Source organism: Magallana gigas, chromosome 6 (assembly GCF_963853765.1).
Source record: "Magallana gigas chromosome 6, xbMagGiga1.1, whole genome shotgun sequence".
Lineage (NCBI taxonomy): Eukaryota > Metazoa > Mollusca > Bivalvia > Ostreida > Ostreidae > Magallana > Magallana gigas.
In genome coordinates, this window is record NC_088858.1 from 23,734,250 (window position 1) to 23,755,861 (window position 21,612).

The window sequence follows — 21,612 nt, forward strand, 5'->3', positions numbered from 1 at the left end:
AACTGTCAGTAATACTTCAGTAATGTATTTGTTAGTTGTTAGTAAGATACCAAATCACCATATGAATAACTGAATGTGTCTCAGTTTCAGAATTTCTTTACTTTCTGGACTGTTTAATTAACTTTTAAAAGCTGCTAAGTTTTTTTTATTGTATGTAATTAATAATCAAAGGCCGGAACGGCCATAAAGGCGTCGAGCTGATATTTTCTTTTATATATATTTATAAAATGATATCAATAATTTGAATTTTTGTACCAATAGTCGTATATCAAATAATGAATATTAGAATAAAAATAAGTAAATGAATTATGTTTTGTGTGCTTTAAAAACAAAAATCAGTATATTTCCTTATAAATTAGGTTGTGATGCGGTTATAATACAATAACTTATCATGGTTACAAATATCAAAGAAATTTCAAAGTTCAAAAATAAATTATATTTTCTTTCTGCTTTAAACAGTCTTTGAACAATTTTCAAGGTTCATAATTTGAATACATTTACAGTGTGTCCCTAATTATAATAATAAAACATACTTTTATTTATTTCATTTCCCGTTTGAAACAAGATTACCTATGGTATGGTTGTTTACAAACAAATCCAAAACACGTGCTATTTAAAATGCTCGACCAAACCAACTGCATCATCGTGTTTATTTATGGCAGCAAAATCACTAGATACGTTTATCGCTTACATTCATATTTGAGGCCGTGCCCGATAACAAATAAATTTACATATAAAATTTTATTTCTATCGGGCACGGTCTCCAATTAAAATGTAAGCGATAATCTAAAACAATATTTAGTGAATGTTTACACCTTATTGTATTCATCCGCCATTCTTGATTAGGCAAATTCATACTCATGCAATGAGTTGTCAATAACCAGGGAGGCAAAGTTGGATTTTTTGTACACAATGTAGTTGAATAAATGGAATAAAAATCGTGTAATACGTTTAATAGTTAAAGGAACATATTTCTTGTGCGCATTTAAAAGGCGGTGCAGAGCATGAATTTTTTGACGATTGCCAATCCAGACGATCGCTAGAAGGCTGCCGAGCATTAGCTCGACGCCTAAAAAAAATGAAGTTCAGAATACTAAATTTATAGTTCTGAATTACTGTTGATGATAAAATGCAATGTAACCACTAACAAGTGTTTAAGAAAGCAAGAAACTAGTACAACACTAAAGTTTATTTTTAAGTTTTTATTTCAATGATAAATAAGTACATGTAAAGCTTTAAATTTTTAAATACAAAATTTTTGTGGCAAGAGATCTTAAGTAAATTAAATTACAAAAGGCCAAATAACAAATTTGTTAATTGTATCTTGTTTATTAACATTTCTTTGGCATTAAACTAAAAAAATAGTGAAAATTCCGATTATAATCGATAATTAGTTAGTTGTGGGAAACCAATAATCGATTATGAAAATCTCACCGATTCCCATCACTACCAGCAATGCAACAGTAAAGATGCCCAGCGTTCCCGCAGCCAGCTCAGTGTCAGCGACGCAAACAGGGCCCAACTGTGTTGCGTCTGGCTCTCGCCATGCAGCTGCCTTGGGATCCGCGCTCTCCTTTGACCCCGCAGCCAATGTAGTTTCAATGCCGCAATCCTTGCCCTCAAGCGTTGCCTCAGGATCCGCACATGTTCTTGCCTCCGATGCCATCAAGTACTGCTTCTCGGTCATCTGTATCTAACCCATCCGGGAATGCATCTCCATCCACGTCAGGTAAGCTAACGCTTGCCAATACCTTTCCAAATTATTTTCATGCTACATATCCCCACTTGGCTTCGGGCATTCCCACATCCATCCCAGCGGCTCCTTTATGTTTCAATACCAGTAATCCTACTCCCCTTGTAAGTGTATCCGATAACCTTGGCCTTCATGTTCCGCATACAACTAAGGAAAAAATAAGGGAAAAACAGTAGATCGACTTGATTAAAGTTGTACAATGTGATATTGATTCGGGGGATTAACAAAAAATTGCTATAGTTCAAGGTCAGTTGGTTCTACAACCGAAGCCAAATCAGAATATAATCACTTCAGTTCAATCATGGACCGATGCATTCTTAATATTCGCCAGTATTAATCTTGCAAAGTACCCTAATGAAGCCCAGGGCATTCTAAAGTACATGCAAATTATACGTTTGGGGGCCAATCGCAGTCCTTCTTCAAATTGGATTGAGTATGATAGGCAATTTAGATTGAAAATGCCCAAGAATACGTCCAACTACTGGGGCTCAGTCGATGCTGAACTCTGGCTATTATAAATGTCATCACAAGCACCAGTGACCACTCAGCCTCCTTCCACTTTGAAATGTTACGATTATAATTTCAGGGGCTCTTGCGCAAAGTACCCTTGTCTATATCAACATTCATGCATGTACTGCCACAAAACTCACCCTCGTATTTATTGAAGGCAGGGAAGACCTCCCCAGACCAATATTACACGGCCGAACTTAACAATTCAACTCATGTCAACAGCGTAATCCCTCTAAAAGTCCCGCCAGACCTAAATTCAAACCACAACTTTCTAGACAAAGATATATGGGGCCTAGGTCATTCTCCAATTAATATTCACAACCTTACAAAATGTCTGGTGGATTATCCCTTTTAAAATTTTCCTACCTCCTTGCTTAATGGGTTTTAGAAAGGGGTTTACCTGCATTTCACGGGTGTAAGGATTCCATTATTACAAAAAACTTAAAATCAGCAGTTTCTCATAAACCTCAACTCCTAAGTATTATTCAGAAAGAAGTTCATCTGGGACGAATGTCAGGACCATTTTTAAATCAGCCTAAGGCTAATTTAAGGTGTAACCAGAAGGTGTGCTACTAAAGAAAAAATGGTGGCTGGAGGCTTACATGTATAACAAATCGACCAGAACCCGTTGGTAATATTAACTTAAACATTATTAACATTAACGATCGCGAGGCAGTTAAGATTTTGAATGATAATGAAATAATTTAGACCCTCAACACTGTTGTATTAATTTAAGAAATAAACAGGATTTGATCACGTGACCAACCAACTACCAAGTAAACCTTTTAACATTGCTGTTTATTAAGGTCTTCCGTTTCCAACGGAAGACCTTATTGTTTTCGTACTGTTTCTTATTATTATTATTAAGGTCTTCCGTTTCCAACGGAAGACCTTATTGTTTTCGTACTGTTTCTTATTATTATTTTTTTCCACAAATTTTGTGCACGCGATTTCTCAGAAACTATTCGGCCGATTTTGACCATTTTTTCACAGATGATTGCCAGAGATCATAATTCTAGACGTTTTTGGAAATTTTGAAATCGACACTTCCGGTACCGAGTTACGGCGGATTTTCTATTTTTTTACGACCTATTTTGTGCAGAGCTGATCTCAGAAACTATTAGAGATATGAATACGAAATTTTCAGGATAGGTAGTCTATAGTTTGAAGTTGTGCACTATTGTATTGTTTAACGCCAGTGGCGCCATTTCTTTGAGCTCGCCTAGGCACGAAAATTGAGTACGAATTTTCATTCAAAAATTTCAAACGTTTTGATCTGTATCTTTTTATCAGTTGATATTTTGTTAAGATATATATAAAAAAAGTGGTAGATAATCATAAGTTCTTTCCAACGAAATCAAGAAAAAGGGGCTGGCCCCTTTTTATAGGGGCCAAGGCACTCGTAAACTCTATTACATATAACTTAAAACGATAAAGATTTTGTATTGCATTATAGAAGCAAAGTTGTTGATCGTACCAATATCTATAAGAAAAAAATATTGCCACGCCCATTTATTACGTAATTAGGGAATTTTAGGGGCCAAAGTACTTAAACTTTGACGAAAAATAACTAGAGAAGTATACATATTTTGTTAGACATCATAGAAGAGAAAATGTTTGAATAAATGATTTAAATTAATTCCACTGATCAAAACACGAATTTCTGTCCCCATTAAGGATCTAGAGGGCTGGCCCCTAAAATATTCAATCATTTGTATCTCAAAAATGATCAACAATTTTACATGGGTGTAAGAACAAAAAATGTTTGTATTCTTAAGACCTTTTCAAAGAAATCAAGAAAAAGGGGCTGGCTATATAGACTCCTAAACTCTATTACTCATACGTTAAAAATGATCAAGATTTTGTAATGCATTATAAAAACAAAGTTGTTGATCGCAGCAATATCAGTTTGTAAAACTCATTTCCAAACCCATTGATGACGTATTTAGAGATTTTAGGAGACTATAATCTTAAATCTTTAATGTGCTGTATGTTAAAAAGCAAAACTCTTTGTTAAGCATTTTAAAGGATATTGACAATCGTATACATTATCGAAAAGGAAGTGGTTTCCAAATTTTGTGCACGAGATTTCTCGAAATCTATTCGACCGATCTCAACCATTTTTTCACAGATGGTTGGGCGTGATCTAAACTTCATACATATTTCTTAATTTTTTCGTAGTCACTTCCGGTACCGAATTGTCGGCCATTTTGTAATTTTTGACGACTCATTTTGTGCAGCTATAAACTCGGAAACCATAAGAGATATGAATATGAAATTTTCAGGATAGGTAGACTATAGTTTGAAGTTGTGCAGCATGTAGTTGTTTATTGCCTGTTGCGCCATTTCTTGGAGCTCGCCTGGGCACGAAAATTGGGTATGAATTTTCATTCAAAATTTTCACACGTTTTGATTTATCAGTTGATATTTTGTTAAGACATATATAACAAAAGTGGCAGAGAATCAATACTTCTCTCCAACAAAATCAAGAAAAAGGGGCTGGCCCCTTTATTTTGGGGCCAAGGCACTCTTAAACTCTATCACACATAACTTAAAAACGATAAAGATTTTGTAATGCATTATAGAAGCAAAGTTGTTGATCGTCCCAATATCTATTAGAAAAAATTGCCACGCCCATTTGTTACGTAATTAAGAATTTTTAGGGGCCAAAGTACTTAAACTTTGACGCAATATAAATAGAGAAGTAGACATATTTTGTTAGACATCATAGAAGAGAAAATGTTTGAATTTATGATTTAAATCGATTCCACTTATCAAAACACGAATTTCTGTCTCCATTAAGGATCTAGAGGGCTGACCCCTAAAATATTCATACATTTGTATCTCAAAAATGATCAACAATTTTAGATGGGAGTAAGAACAAAAATTGTTAGTATTCTTAAGACCTTTTCAAAGAAATCAAGAAAAAGGGACTGGCCCCTTTTTTTATTGGGGGGGGGGGGGGGGGGGGAGGGGGGCAAGAAACTCGTAAAGTCTTTTACAAATTACATAAAAACGATTAAGATTTCGTAATGCATTATAAAAGCAAGGTTGTTAATTGTAGCAATATATATCTGGAAAACTCATTGCAACACCCATTTATTACCTAATTAGGGATTTGCATACATTATCTGAAAGTGTGTGTGGGGGGGGGGGGGTAATTCTAAAATTATATCGATTATTCATTATATGATTAAAAACAGAAATCACAAGGAAGACTTACTCGTTACTCGTAACGAGATCGTATCTAGTTATTTATTATTATTATTATTTTTTTCCAAATTTTGTGCACGCGATTTCTCGGAATCTATTCGACCGATCTCAACCATTTTTTCACAGATTGTTGGGCGTGATCTAAACTTCATACAGTTTTCTTCATTTTTTCGTAGTCACTTCCGGTACCGAATTGTCGGCCATTTTGTAATTTTTGACGACCCATTTTGTGCAGCTATAAACTCGGAAACCATAAGAGATATGAATATCAAATTTTCAGGATAGGTAGACGATAGTTTGGAGTTGTGCAGCATGTAGTTGTTTATTGCCTGTTGCGCCATTTCTTGGAGCTCGCCTGGGCACGAAAATTGGGTATGAATTTTCATTCAAAATTTTCACACGTTTTGATTTATATCTTTTTATCAGTTGATATTTTGTTAAGACATATATAACAAAAGAGGTAGAGAATCAAAAGTTCTTTCCAACAAAATCAAGAAAAAGGGGCTGGCCCCTTTAATTAGGGGCCAAAACACTGGTAAACTCTATTACAAATAACTTAAAAACGATAAAGATTTTTTAATGTATTATAGAAGCAAAGTTGTTGATCGTACCAATATCTATTAGAAAAAATTATTACCACGCCCATTTATTACGTAACTAGGGATTTTTAGGGGCCAACATACTTAAACTATGATGAAATATAACTAGAGAAGTAGAAATATTTTGTTAGACATCACAGAAGAAAAAAATGTTTGAATTATTGATTTAAATCGATTCCACTTATCAAAACCCGAATTTCTGTCCCCATTAAGGATCTAGAGGGCTGGCACCTAAAATATTCAAACATTTGTATCTCAAAAATGATCAACAATTTTAAATAGGTGTAAGAACAAAAATTGTTAGTATTCTTAAGACCTTGCCAAAGAAATCAAGAAAAAGGGGCTGGCCCCTTTAATCAGGGGCCAGGGCACTCTTAAACTCTATTACAAATAACTTAAAAACGATAAAGATTTTGTAATGCTTTATAGAAGCAAAGTTGTTGATCGTACCAATATCTATTAGAAAAAATATTCCCACACCCATTTATTACGTAATTAGGGAATTTTAGGGGCCAAAATACTTAAACTTTGACGAAATATAACTATAGAAGTAGAAATATGTTGTTAGACATCATAGAAGAGAAAATGTTTGAAATAATGATTTAAATCGATTCCACTTATCAAAACACGAATTTCTGTCCCCATTAAGGATCTATAGGGCTGGCCCCTAAAATATTCAATCATTTGTGTCTCAAAATGATCAACAATTTTAGATGGGTGTAAGAACAATAAATGTTAGTATTCTTAAGACCTTTTCAAAGAAATCAAGAAAAAGGGGCTGACCCCTAAATAAGGGGCCAAGACACTCGTAAACTCTATTACAAATAACTTTAAAACAATAAAGATTTTGTAATGCATTATAGAAGCAAAGTTGTTGATCGTAATAATATCAGTTTGTAAAACTCATAGCCACACCCATTGATGACGGAATTTTTAGGGGATTAAAACATTAAATCTTTAATGTGCTGTATGTGAAATGTAAGTGGAAATTCTGAAATTTCATTAATATTTTAATGGTATCGTTTGAAAAATTGAACGGAAGACCTCCTCGTTACTCGTAACGAGATCGTATCTAGTTACTTATATTTTTACTCGTTCGAGAAAGACAAATCGTTCAGAACTGTTAAAATTACCGAGATTTTCTGTTTACAGTAGTTCAAGCGCGAGAGATAAGCGCGTGCTATGCTCATTTTGACGCCATGATAAAGTTCATACAGAATATTGAATTTTTTTGCTATTCTATTGGTTCGTATAAGGAAACATATTTGCAAATGTAATTTTATTGAAGTGAATTTTGTGTAAAATGTCAAATGTAATGCCATTTTCAATCATGAAAGAACGCATTGTATGCATTTTTATTGGCACCTTGTGTAGGAAAATAACCTTCATTTTTTGATTAATGGGCAATAAATTTGATATTTCTTCAGAACCAGTAAATAGCTGGTATATGATAAAAAAACCCAATTTCTTGTCATCTGTGCAAAACGTTCGTTTGGTCATCAAATTCGAAAACCTGAAAAATTGATTGTTATTTTGCAAGAATGCAAAAGGAAATGTTTAAAAAGTGTGTTGTAGAATCATAAATCAGGATCGTTTTCTTAATCACTGACTTGGATGTCTAAATTGTGGAACGAGTATGCATGGTGCATGCATAAATGAAAGGTGGTTCCAGTTCATTGATCAACCCTTAATCAAAATTTTAGAGGTATGTTGTAATTATTTTGTGTAATATAAAAGAGAGAAAAAATCCAACAGATTTTAGTATGAACTTAGTATTGACCTCTTTAGTACTGCTCCCAAACCACAAATGTGTTCAGTATTGCTTCCAAGCCACAAATGACTTCAGTACTGTCTCAAAACCACCGATGTCTTTAGTACTGCCCCTCAAACCACCGATATCTTCAGTATTGCCTCCAAATCACAGATGTCTCCAGTATAGTTTCAAAAACACTTATTTATTTAATATTGCCTTCAAACCACCGATGTCCTCAGTATTTCCTCCTGGCCACAATGGTTTTCAGAATAGCATCGAGGCTACTGATTTTTTTGTGTATGATCGCCAAACAACCAATATCTTCACTTCCACACCACCGATGTCTGCAGCATCTAAACCACCTAAGCCACCAAGAAAATAAATTTTGTTTATGACTTTAATGAGGTCTTCCAAATTGATCGAATGTCCAGCACTTGAATTATCATACTGGCTTAACCCTCAATCACGAGAGCCTCCAACACAGAAAAGCTTACATAACATAATTCCAAGATTACTCCATGATTGATCAGGTCAAATGGTTTTATAAAAAAAATCTTCAGAACTGCCCAAGAGCCAAATATCTAGACTGGTAGCTGCATGTAAATCTTGACCGTTACAGTAGCTGCCAATGGTATGGATATGCACTAAAACATGCGTAAGTCTCATACTTATTGAAACATGATCTAAATGAATTCATCTCACGGGTTCTGCTGCTTATATGGAAAGTATTATATAGTCTTTAAATTTTTTTCAAGATTGATCTTTTGAACAAGGAAATGTTTTACGATGTTACATTTTTATATTCATTTTGACAGATTTTTTTTCTCAAAGAAATAGATGTGCATTAAATAATGAAGCATAGAGCCGTAGTAAAAAATAATATCGTCCTTGTCATTTCATCCATTTTACTTTAAAAATTCATGATTAACAATTATGTATATAGATACATCAATTATGCACGTTAACAAATTATGTATGTCTCTGTATTTTAAGCTTGACACTGCTGATATGTATAACGAGGACCTAAATCAAAAGATTTTTCAACTTCACACAAAGCGCTATAGAGACAATGTTCTCCTCCATGACAATGAGAGATGGAAACTACTGTAACATTATGGTGCCCTGATTCCGTTTATTTTAATTCTGTGTGAATGCTTTCGATGTCTTAGTGTTTTGCTTGTGTATCGGTATGATTCCGGTGACGAGTGTGACGTAGCACTTGACCTGTGTATTATGCATTTGTTATTTAGGGCCTAAATATTGTCATATAAATAAATAATCTTTCTTATTAGTACCTTTGCCCGTCGGGAGTCATCTCCAGCTTTAAGTTGTTTGTTACGACAGGCAGTGGACTTCCTGTCGTTTTTTGTTTTTCCACACATGCCTTGGTTGTCTACGTTGCCGCCATTTTTCTTAGTCATCTTTCTTGGAATTACCCATAGTTCCGTATTCTATTTTTGTAACGAAGAACCTCTTGGCGGATAAATTTAATTTACTTGTTTATATCGATTATAAAATACTTGTAAGTTATTATTTTTGTGTTTAATAATTAACTTTAAATTGTTTTACTTATTTACTGTACTGTAATATTTTCACGTTAATTGATACGAGACCGCGATTCTCTTACGGGATGGGGATTCACTGTGATTGGATAATCTTTTTAACGGGATGGGATTAACTTATCTTATTGGTTGTAATTTGTCGTCTGCTTTTAGCACTCTATATATACCCGGGGACACTGAGAAACGGGTGCTCTCTCCTTTCTCCTCGGGAAAGTACACACATATTTTTGCAGCATATTATAAGGTGCGTACTGTTTCAGTATCTAAGTGACTGAAGTACATTTATAGTAATAGGGTTTAATTAATTATAATTACTAGTTATAGCGCTAGTTTAATTCATATTTACTAGTTCAGTACTAGTTATTTCGATTTATAGATAACTAGTAGCGGAGATATTAATTCGTATTTTATCGAGAGCCTTTAAGTTTTATTTTGGTCGGGGGATTTTACGTATAGGATATAATTTTGTGTCGGTAATTGTACCGATTTTGCCATCGTCCCAAGGGTTGGGACTTGTCTGATTTTCTTTTTGAACGGCGTTGTTATTTGTGACATGTTATTTATGGTTGAATAATTTATAAACTTTACATCGTTTTGTTCTCAACACAAGGCAAGCGTTCCGGGCGTTACAATTTTGGCATCCACGGCGGGATCCGTTTGAAGTTTACGGGTCCTGTGATCAAATCATAACAACGCTCTGTCTTGGTGTTTGAGAAACAATAATTTATTAATTCGTTAAAACAAAGAAATCTAAAATCATCAGTATGGCTGGTCGGAAGAGGAAACGAAACAGACGTGCTTTACAGGAGTCCAGATCTGCGGCACGAATTTCTCGTTCACCCGTTGATTCTGCAACAGAAATAGATACTGTATGTAAAATTATCGATCAAGAGAGCCAAGGATACAATTTGGAAGCATCATTCAACGTAAGAAAGTCAGCACCTACGTGTATACCAGATAACTCAAACGCAAGTAATGTACTTGTGAGTAAATCTGCCTATACTACGGGCGATGGGTCAATTTCATGTACAAATGCCGTCTCAAGTACAGTCTCAGTGGCTGTGAGCACAGTTAATCAGCCAGATACCGAAGCCTGCACAATTATGTCAGAACGTGATCACATAGGCGTACGTAGACTAGCTCATCACACAACAGTTTTACATGTGAGCTCAGATACTGTTCCACTTACAGTGAGTTCATGTACAGGTCGTCCTGAGATGGTGTTTACAGACACGATAGTCATGCAGACTGGATCATACCCAGCAATGAACTCATCTCCATATATGACACCTGCACTTCCTTCCGTGATGCAGACAACTGGTCCTATGTTTAGGTTACCTACCAATACGTACACTTCAGGTCTAACTCAGAATTCAGTTTTTGTGCCTGCCTCCTCAAACCAACCCCTGTGGTCTGACCAAAGCTTCGCCCCCATAAGTTATAATTCTGCTTCTCGCCTGAGTACAGTTACCAGCAGTGCTGTTACAACAACTTGGTCGCATATCAGATGTCAAAATAACTCATTTACAGGTTCAGTGCCTGTGAATTCATGTGCAGGTTATGCGGGTAATTTAGCTTGTGCTTCAATGACAGAGTTTGCACAACGTCCCGACCATGTTGGTTTTCCTACAACCCCTCTTGCAGGTTCTGAACCTGTAATGGCAAGCCAGGACTATACGAGACAAATACCAGTACCGATTATAACTACTTCCGGATCCGTTGGAGTGACATATCATACTGCATTGGATGCACTCACAAATATAGTACGGCAATTACAAACCACTGTGGAGCGACTGGGAGAAAACGACACGAGTTCAAAGAGTCAAGCAAGCTCTGACAGCGCCCCCTTACCCCTGAACGTTAGTAGCGACAGCGACACGTCGAAACCTGAGCTCCTACGGAGGCGTCCTAGCAATCGCACCCAGGTTAAAATACCCCCTTACACTGGAAAAGAGGACTGGACTGTATGGTTCTGCAGATTTGAAGAAGTAGGAGATAGATACAAATGGTCCACTGATGAGAAGCTCGATCAACTGCTCCCTCGGTTACATGATGATGCAGCAGACTTTGTATTTGGTCAGCTTTCCAAGGATACAAGAAACAGCTACAAGAAACTAACCAAAGAACTTACCAATCGATTTCGTGCTGTTGAAACACGACGAACCTACCTTGCTAAATTCAACAAACGAGTTCAAAAGCCTGGTGAGCGGGTGGAGGATTTTGCTGCAGACTTGAAAAGGCTGTATACAAGACACACCCAGATAGAGACTCCAAGACTCGAGATGAGGATCTTCTCAGAAAATTTTTAGATGGTTTAATAGCAGATAGAGATGCTCAGTTTCATGTGGAGTACGTCAAGGATCCTCGTGACATTCACGAAGCTGTGTTACAAGTAATACAAATTATGAGGAGGCTGGTCGACACCCATCCCCAAAGAGATGTGCTAGAGAGACATAATCTAGAGCTGATACTGATACAGGCTCGGATGACCAACAGGCAACTCAGAAATCAAAAGCAAAGCCTAAAGTTAGAAATACCACTCTTCACAAGGGAGATAACTTTCACAGATCCAAAGACTCTATACAGGCCTTACAGCGACAAATGGGGGAGATCCAGAAATGTCTAGATGCCCTAGTCAAAAACAAGGACTATAACAATCAGCCGGCCGTGCCAAGTGTTATAAATAGCTCTACTCCTTCAACTGGTGTGACCTACAATCAAACCACAGTATCAAATGGTCCTATACAGCGAAGTTGTTACTACTGTAAAGGTGGAGACCACTTTATAAGGGAGTGTCCCCTTAGGATTCAGGAGCTGCAGAAATCCACTACTAAGCCTTTAAACCGGAATTAGCTGTCTCTGAGGGTCAAGAGCCGGTTATCCAGAAAACCGACCGAAAGACGAACAGTTTAGACCTTACAACATATCATCAAGAATGTTCTTATTTTGTTTCAAATCGTTTACCACATGCTGATGGAGTATATATTGAGGGAAAAATAAATGGGCTGGATGTTCACATAACAGCTGATACTGGTGCATCTCACACTATCCTGTCTTATAATGTTTATAAAAACCTGGCTGAGACTAACAGGCCTAAACTTAAAGGAAAGTCAAGTTTGCAAGGAGCTGGTGGATCCTCAATTCATGTCCATGGGAAAGGAATGTTTGGTCTACAGCTTGGTACTTTGTCTTTGGAGAAAGAATTTGTAGTAGCTGACATCCAGGATAAAACGTTACTTGGTGTTGACATTTTACAGAACCTAGGCGATAAAGGAGTGATACGCTTTCAAGGTCATGAAATTCCGTGCATACAGCGAGGTATGCAAGCAGGTATTACTCTCAGGTGTGTGGAGAGGTCTGAGATACCAGGCAACACGGAAGTAATCATACCTATCTTTATACAGAGGGCACATGAGGAGGATATATGTGACGACCTATTGTTTGAGCCTAGTGAAGATTTAATGGAAAGAACATCGTTATTGATGGCACCGTCTATATTGAATGTCAGAGGGAAGATGACTGTTCCCTTTCGCATCCTCAATCCATTCGACGAGACTAAGGTACTTCATCCAGATTGTTGTGGGTACTGTGGATGAGTTCTTAGGTGTGTTGCGTCGGGTTGAGCAGGTCGACAATCTGACGGAGACACGGAGGTGTTCCAGTGAGTTACCTGGTGATAGAGATTCCAGGTCAGATGTTGTTCAAAAACATTTGATGTCGCTTTATGAGGCTTCCTCACAGTTACTGAGCGAGACTGAAAAGGAAACCTTTACAAAAATTTTAAGACAATATCAAGAAACTTTCTCTAAGGACGAATGGGATTTGGGTCAAACAGATTTAATGAAAACATATATGCTGGTGAATGTACCAAATTACAGCCTGTTTACGTGGGCCCATGTGTGGTGGTTAAGGTTCACAGTGAACTACTATTCAAAATACAGATAGATGCCCGTGGGTTTCGAAAAGTAGTGAATCACAATAAACTACTACCATACCGAGGCGATAAACCCCCTAAGTGGGCCAAGAAGCTAGCGTCGACCTTAAAGATTTAATATGCAAAATATGTATTCTTTGTGTTTATACATAGTTGTGATGAAAGACTACCTAATAAAACATTTTCTATTCACTTGTCTTGTGAACAAGTCTCAACCAGTACCACTGTTAGAAAAAGGGGGGGGGGGGGGGGGCTTGTTATATTCCATGTATAGAATTTTACCAATATTGTGTTTCATATTGAATTGTGGACTTGATTCACTTACAGATCTCATAATGAATGTCTCCGCTGGGAAACGTGGTAGAGTGTGGTCCTGTAAGCCCTGTGGGTATAGAGGAGAGAAGCTATCTGTGACCAACCATGTATACTAACGACATTTATCTCTTGAGGATTACCCTTTCTCCTGTCGGCTTTGCCAATTCACCGCTTTTCAGAGGACTAAGTTTGTAAAACATGGGAAATGGTATTTGGAGCATAAGATGCGGGTGGCAGACGGCCCAGAGCCTCCAGTGAGCTCATACCTTCAGATGAGAGACAACACCGCCATGCTGGAGGAGATGATGGTGGTGCTGTCTGTGGCGGATTCGTTGAAATTGTACGTTTAAGATAATATTTAAACCTTTAACTTTAGACAACCTTACGTTTACTTTTAAGGTGCTATTCACAAATAGCTATCGTAAGATTGAAATGTTGACGTACGTCTAATAAAATCGTAAGTGCACATTTTGGTTACCGAAACTTCACACGCGCACTCCGCATTGCAGGAAAAAACGAAAGTAGCAGACGTAAAAATGGATGGCGGATCTAGAAAACCGAAATGTTCCGAGGCAGAAATCGCACTGCTTGTGGAGCAAGTAGAGTAAAAGATGTGCCTTTTGGCAACAAAATAAGACCAAAACTTTGTCTTATATCACAGACAGGTACCGTATAATTAAAAAAAAAATAACCAGAGGAAAATATTAGGATGCTAATGAAAAGATAATTTATTTTCGAAAACCTTTGTTCTTTGTATATAGTGTTGTCACTTTATTGTAACACACAGGAAATATGATTTAGGAAGCGATCATTATTTCAATGTTTATCCAGTTAACACTATTGATAAAGTTTGCTTAGCCGGTCTTGATATTCACAACATAGAAAGACATGGTGTGCGCCTACGTATGCAACAAGTTGTATCAAATTTTGATCTTTGTGCACATATACTGTACAGCATAACATTTTTAATAACAATTTCTAAGAAAAAGTGTGGTATTGAAAGCCGTGCTGATTCATTAAGGCTTGTTTGCCAGACGCAATTAATAGGTGCTGTTACGTATTTGATATGGTTGTATATATTTATGTTTGAATTTCCCGCTCTCTAAACATGTCACTGGAGTGACGTGTATACTGCTAATTTTAAATACGAACTCCAGTCCATGCAGTCCAGCTATGTGGACGTGTCTTTTAGAGACACGTGGCAGTCTCCAAAATTGGAAAACTTCTCCCTACTTTGTACATTTCTGTGTGTTTGTCACCAATTTCAAGGTATTTGTTTTTATTTTTTAAGTTATATATGTTTAAATGTTTTGTTTGCTATGTTAGAAAGCACGTGTTCGGATGGAAAATTTTCATTTTAGTACTGAAAAAAAACTCTGATAAATTGTTTCAGGTTTATTTCAATGTTTAGGTGGCTCAAAACACCATGAAATATTTTCTCAAATCTGCAGAAAATTTTACTTGATTATGATAGATATCATAATGGATAAAAAGTATTTAAGTCTAATAGGCTCAAAACTTTGCAATTTTGGATACAATAATTACATTTTTAAAAATTTAATTCAGTTGACATGAACTGGCAGTTCCAGGCACATTCGAACTCATGATATGCGGTTCAGAAGCCCAATGCTTTAACCACTGCGCAACGACGATATACAACCCAAATGGAACGATATAAACAGTTTAACAAAACATTAAAATTGCCATCTTGTGACGTAGTTTCTTAAAAGGTATAAGTGTGATGTAGTGAGGTATCTTAAAGGGGATGATGGTTTACTCCAACCTGTATGCCGAATTGTGACTATAGGGAAAAGCCTACCAATTATTTTCCCATAGAACTCCATACAAACGTTATGACCTCTCAGTACTTTACTATAATCGTGACAGTCCAATTTTTGGTATCATTTGAAACTTCAATTCAAGACCTTTCAGGAAATGACCGAAAAATATAGAATCCCGTGGCGTTTATAGGTCAAATTTGCAGTTGTTTACAACTTACAGAGATCGGCAGTAAATATCACTCTGCACAAAAAATCAACCCCCACCCCTACAATTTTCCCTAGTGTTGCTATATTCTTTAAAATAGCCCCCCCCCTTCCATAAGTTTTACTATAAAATGAGAATTGTCACAAACCTGAATTCAGCTAATCACGTAAACTCTACCCATTCATTCCTTATTACAATTCTATAACTTTTCTCTGATGTAAACATCCAGGGTTTGGTACTCCATTCCACAACAACGTCGGAGACGACTACGGAGCACCAGACCCGCCATTTTGCGTCCATTTCGGAGATGGGTGTATATGTGTGTTGTGGTGTCCTAATTGTCTACGTACCAAGACAATGGTTGTGTCATCTGTCTGTGTGTCTGTCCGGGGTTTGGGTGTAACATTGCCTGAAATATACCTAGGAGGAAGGACAACGGAAAAGTGACAAAATTGATTGAAATTTCACTTTGTTTTGGATATATGATTCATGACAGGTGCTTTCATTAGCGTCCGCGCTGTCAAAGAAATCAATGGGCGGATCAAACAAAAGATTATACATTTTCTTAATCATCGTGGGATATGGAGAAAATCCAGCATTAAACCTATATTTATAGCTGAAACAACTTAATTTTTGAAGTAAAATTTTTATTACACATAAATTTAACTTGCATTTATTTCTATTAATATCAAGTATTAATGCCATAGGGGGCCACTCTCTTAATAAAGGCAAAGAAGAAGAAAAAAAAGGAAGTGGGTCGCTTAAAGACTCAGCGCCTGACTAGAGACTGCCCCCTCCATCAGACTTTAAAGATTAGGAGAAGTAGGTCTTGTCTTTTAATTGGCATAATTTATTATATAAATTTTGTATCATATATAATGTACTTTATCTTATATATAAGCATTTTTTTTTATTTAAACGAGTTTCCAGTCTTTATAACATTGATTTACGGAATTTAATGTTTCTTTTACAAATGAACAGGTCTACAATATCTACAGTAGATGTATTTTTCGGTGCTTGTAACTATGGCGTCGTTGGCGTCAAAATCATGTCTTTTTAAATCGCTACAATAAAGATATATATAGGCCTATGCATTATAATATTTCACTATTCTAATTTATGAGTAAAAATTGGAATCTTTTGGTTTTACGTAATTTGTGTGTGTAAAAGCATCTATTTTAGATTCTAAAAATGTTAAAACGTTACATGAAAAAGTCCAGCTGAAATGACATTTTTAAAGAAAAGAGATGGTTAAAGGGGAAGGAAAGTCAAAAACATAATTTATTTATTTTAATAAAATGGTGTAAATTATCACGTGGTCATGCTGTTTTGAAAATAAAATACGTAATTAAGCTTTAATGAACATTTGAAGTTGGAGAAATCATATTTACTGGAGGCAGACATGATGTAGAACTCTTTTGTATTAAAAACCAAAAAAATTAATTATTTTGACGTCACACCATCTATTCCGGTTTGGTTTACATATACAAATGAATGTACACAGTGCTCTGAATATAATTAACGCTGGTTTATACCTTTCTGTTACTCAAATAATCGACTAAACAAAATTGATAATGTTTTAGTTCACACGTCAATCTAAAGAATAAATACATGTATCATTGTATGCATAAATATATGCATTTTTATAAGTAAATGACAGCTGTTATCATTCAAAGTTGAAAACGACCTCGATTAAATTTTTATTCCAAGTTAAGTTCTTCGCTAACTGAATAAATGTTACAATTGTAATCGGGATGTTTAAAATTCATTCTTTAAAGCCGGAATTACCATGTCGAAATAACGACGGCAGACATTTTCTATGATACTTGGCATCTGTTGACAATTTCCACATTTACGCGGAGATTTCTCCGACACTAACCTCCGCTTTTAGATTTCAACGAACATGCTCCATTTGACGTTAGTTTGTAGTTTGCAAAGGTAAAAGAACGACCTCAAATCAATATTGTTTCAAATTTTCCAGAACTTGTCATTTAGAGCGAATATCATGATGCTATGTTGATAAGACAAACCGGAATAGATGGTGTGACGTCATAGATTAAAGTTCAATGGCAGCTCGATTTTCTTGATTTATTCATTGGTCCGGGGTTTGTAATGAAATAAATCCGATTTACAATTACAGTAGATGATAATTAATTGATTTACTGTACAACATATTTTTAGTTTCCTTCCCCTTTAAAATATGGAATTAATAAATTAAAGGTACTGTGAGCAAGCTCACAAATGATAAATGATGCATGCAGTTAACCCCATAGTGTTTGCGTCATCAATGCAAGCGAAAGGTATATAACCGACCAAAAGTTGGATGTTTTAGTTCATTTCATTCTTTCAAAACATACAATATACACGAGGTGCAATTTCTATATGCCCATACATCCACCCAAAAAAAACAAACCACACACACAAGCATCAGAGAAACAAAAGCAGAGTTTGTTCATAAGTAAATGAGACGTGCGTACTATGTTCACGTTGGAGAACCAACCACGAAAGACGACTACAAGAACCATCATGGATGGTAGATTATCGTGCGGAGTTGAAAGCCGTGTACACAGAGCGCATGGAGTTGGAGAGAGAGAAGCTGAAACTTGAGGAAAGGAGAGTAGCTGCTGTGGAAAAGCTACTAAAATTAGGAGATCGTTAATGCTAATTGATCCTTTGTTAATTTATTTAACTGACAATTTTTGTTCACTTATTTCATTTTTTTATCTATTTATCAGCTACTAAAATTAGGAGATCGTTAATGCTAATCGATCCTTTGTTAATTTATTTAACTGACAATTTTTTTTCACTTATTTCATTTTTTATCTATTTATCAGCATACGTGTAATTTGTCAGATCCTTTAGTTCATTTGATGTCATGTTTAGGCTATTGTTTGTAAACATATTTAATATAGAATCCGAAAGCAAATTTACAAAATGATAAATGCATATATGGTAGATAGAAAACATTATTCTTAAATACTTATGATTAATTTACCTATATATAACTCCATATGACTCACTCATTCTTCAGCTGATTGAGTGGTCTGATCGAAGTTTTGTAGTAAAATTTTTTGTAGAAAATGTAGTAAATGAAACAGAAACATTGCTTGAACAAAAAACAAGCCATATTCAGTACTTATATCAGTAACTGCAAAGAAATATCATGCATAACAAACCTAGAAGAGGCTGCTATATAGTGATTATAATTTGCTTTATAATTAAAAAAAAACTGCATATATAATGTGTTAATTGTAAGTAAGATTCTTAAGTCTGAGAATATTCTCAACTTCCCAATTCTTAGACTCAGTCGCCACCATAAAAAAGTTGAGCAAAATAAAAATATCCTCAAACATTTGAGTCTACAAAAAAGTAGACTTAAGAATATTCTCAAGCATAACAAAATGGCTGCCATTTTCATAGGTCGGCGTCGCAGAAGACAAAATGCGATTCCAATGAGGCGACCTCCTGTATTTTGCGACTTGAGTAATACTCTGGAAAGTCTAGATGAGGAAGAAGTATATGAAAGATACAGATTTTCCCCGGATACCATTCTGTTTGTCGAGGATGAAGTCAGCGACATCCTACAGTCAGACACTGCCATGTATCGGCCAATTCCCCCGCTGATCCATGTGCTCCCCTTTTTACGATTCGTGGCCACACTTGCGACTTGTTGGGGATAGTTTGGATATCCGGAATTCTCTTCAAGAGGAGAAGTCAAATCCGTTGCAAGAGCCATTTATTTAAGTGGTCTCACACATGATTTATTTTCCGGTAGGTGACATGGCCAGTACGGTTAGGGAAGGATTTCGACAAATTGTTGGGAATCATCGTGCACACAGTTAAGAAATGGAAGTTGTCGATTTTGCTTCCGATATTGTAATAGTAAAAACTTTTGAGACTTCAACATTTTTCACATTCCGTAATAAAGGTGTTTTAAAAAGCTTGTGCAGACACCAGTCATATTTACAAATATCTCCAAAGCTGATGACTTTTTGAGTTTTTTTCCCTACTCAAATGAATTCTGCAAATAGCAGTACCCGAGTAATGGGTGGTGGGTCCACGAGAGGTATTTTACAATATAAATACTTAAAAGTCTTTTATCGCTATTATTGAGTTTGAAATAAAATGTTGAAATAATCTAGATTTTAAACGTTATAGTGAGTTTGCAAAAGAAATCAATAAATTCATTTGAGTCTATTTATATGTGTGTTTGTGTGTGTGATTGGGGGTAGGTTCATGCAGGTATTACAAATGCCATAATACCTGATAATTAGTATATACATGTAAGAATGAACACCTTTCTTCAAGTCCATGATTTTATATTTATCTATGTCCCTGGGGACATAGCATTTTGTGTGTGCTTGGGGGATGTGGTAGGCCGAGTGGGGTCAGTGTCTTTATAGACAAATGTTTGTTGCAAAATGAGGCTTTTAATAAACTATTCTTATTCACTTAATGGAATGATGTTAATTATTATCGAGAATCTTACACCATATAGAAATTCTTTTAAATCTGCAATGGAAACAAATCTTGGCTTGACTCCCAACATGATGTGTACATGTATCACAATAAATGCATTATAATATAGACATTTCTTTTTATAGGATTTCCCAAAGTTCTAGGTTGTGTTGATTGAACACAAATAATAATATCCACACCAATTGCAAATGAAGATGATTTTTTAAACAAAAACGGAGTCCATAGTCTTAATGCTTAAGTACTGTTTTAAAAGTATGTTTTGGTTTTTATTGAAGCAATTCAGTTACTATTTCATTTACTGCATTTTTTAAATTATTTTCTATCAGAGTCCTCCACCTTTTCAATATCAGGTCATGCACTCTTTATGATTTTTATAAAGGTTCGCTCTTCTCTTTTTTGGTAACTATTTTATGTCCTCTTATCTAAAAAATGTGCATTATATATTGATTCTATTTGTATATTTATATTTTACTATGCCAAATAAACCATATTAAATAAAATTGTTAAGTGGACTATATTTTGTGGCGGAAGGTTTTCAAAAAGAAAATGAACAATTTTCATAATTCAATAGTTTAAAGTACTGTTTCCTTAACCTCCAAATTTTCAGTACGAACTAAACTTCCAAATAGTTGGTGTAATAATATATTCATGTTATGAAATTTTGAACATTTATGAACAATATTTTGTTATTTCTATATCGATATACTTTGGCATATTATAGCTTATATTTCATATAATTCAAGAAAAAGTTAACTCCAATTTTTACTTAAAATTTGCTTATTTTATGTCGAATCTCAAATTTTTGAGATGTGACTCCTACTTTTTATACTTTAAAACCCCTGTCACACCGGGGCTGCGTCCTCGGGGCGATCCCGCTGCGTTCTAAAAAAAAATGCAGAACGCCGAGATGCGCGCAGTGGAGTCTCCTACAGCGCCGTAACAACGCAGTGACATCTCCATTGGTCGCCGTACGATCGCATAGAACGCCATGCAACGGCGCGCACTTTGAGTATGCACAAAGTACGCGCCGTGGCATCGCGATCTGAACAACACGCAGTAGAAACGTAGTGGGGTCGCCGTAACAGCGCGGTAAGGTCTCCAACAGCGCCATGGGCGCGCTCTGGCAACGCATAGCATCGCAGTAGAGATGCTGTGATAAGTCGACTGCGCTTGCACAGAGACCTTTCGGGGTCCGAGGAGATGTCACCGCGTTACCACAACGACCTCACGGAGCTGTCACTGCGATCATTGCGCTCCCGTGACGTTTCTACCGCGTCAATGAGTGTAAACTTTATAATGCACTCCAGGGTGTTTCTAGATAGTTTTCAGTCAGTCCACAACACAATTTGGACAATGGCTGTTGTACAACAGCAAGCGGGGTTGCTCCTTGGATTAATTTATCTTGAGCAGATCCAAGAGGATGAAGACTTAATCAATCTCCTTCGAAGACGAAGACAGAGGAGGGCTGCAAGGCGAAGGAGGACATGGGTACGACAGTGGCTGGACGT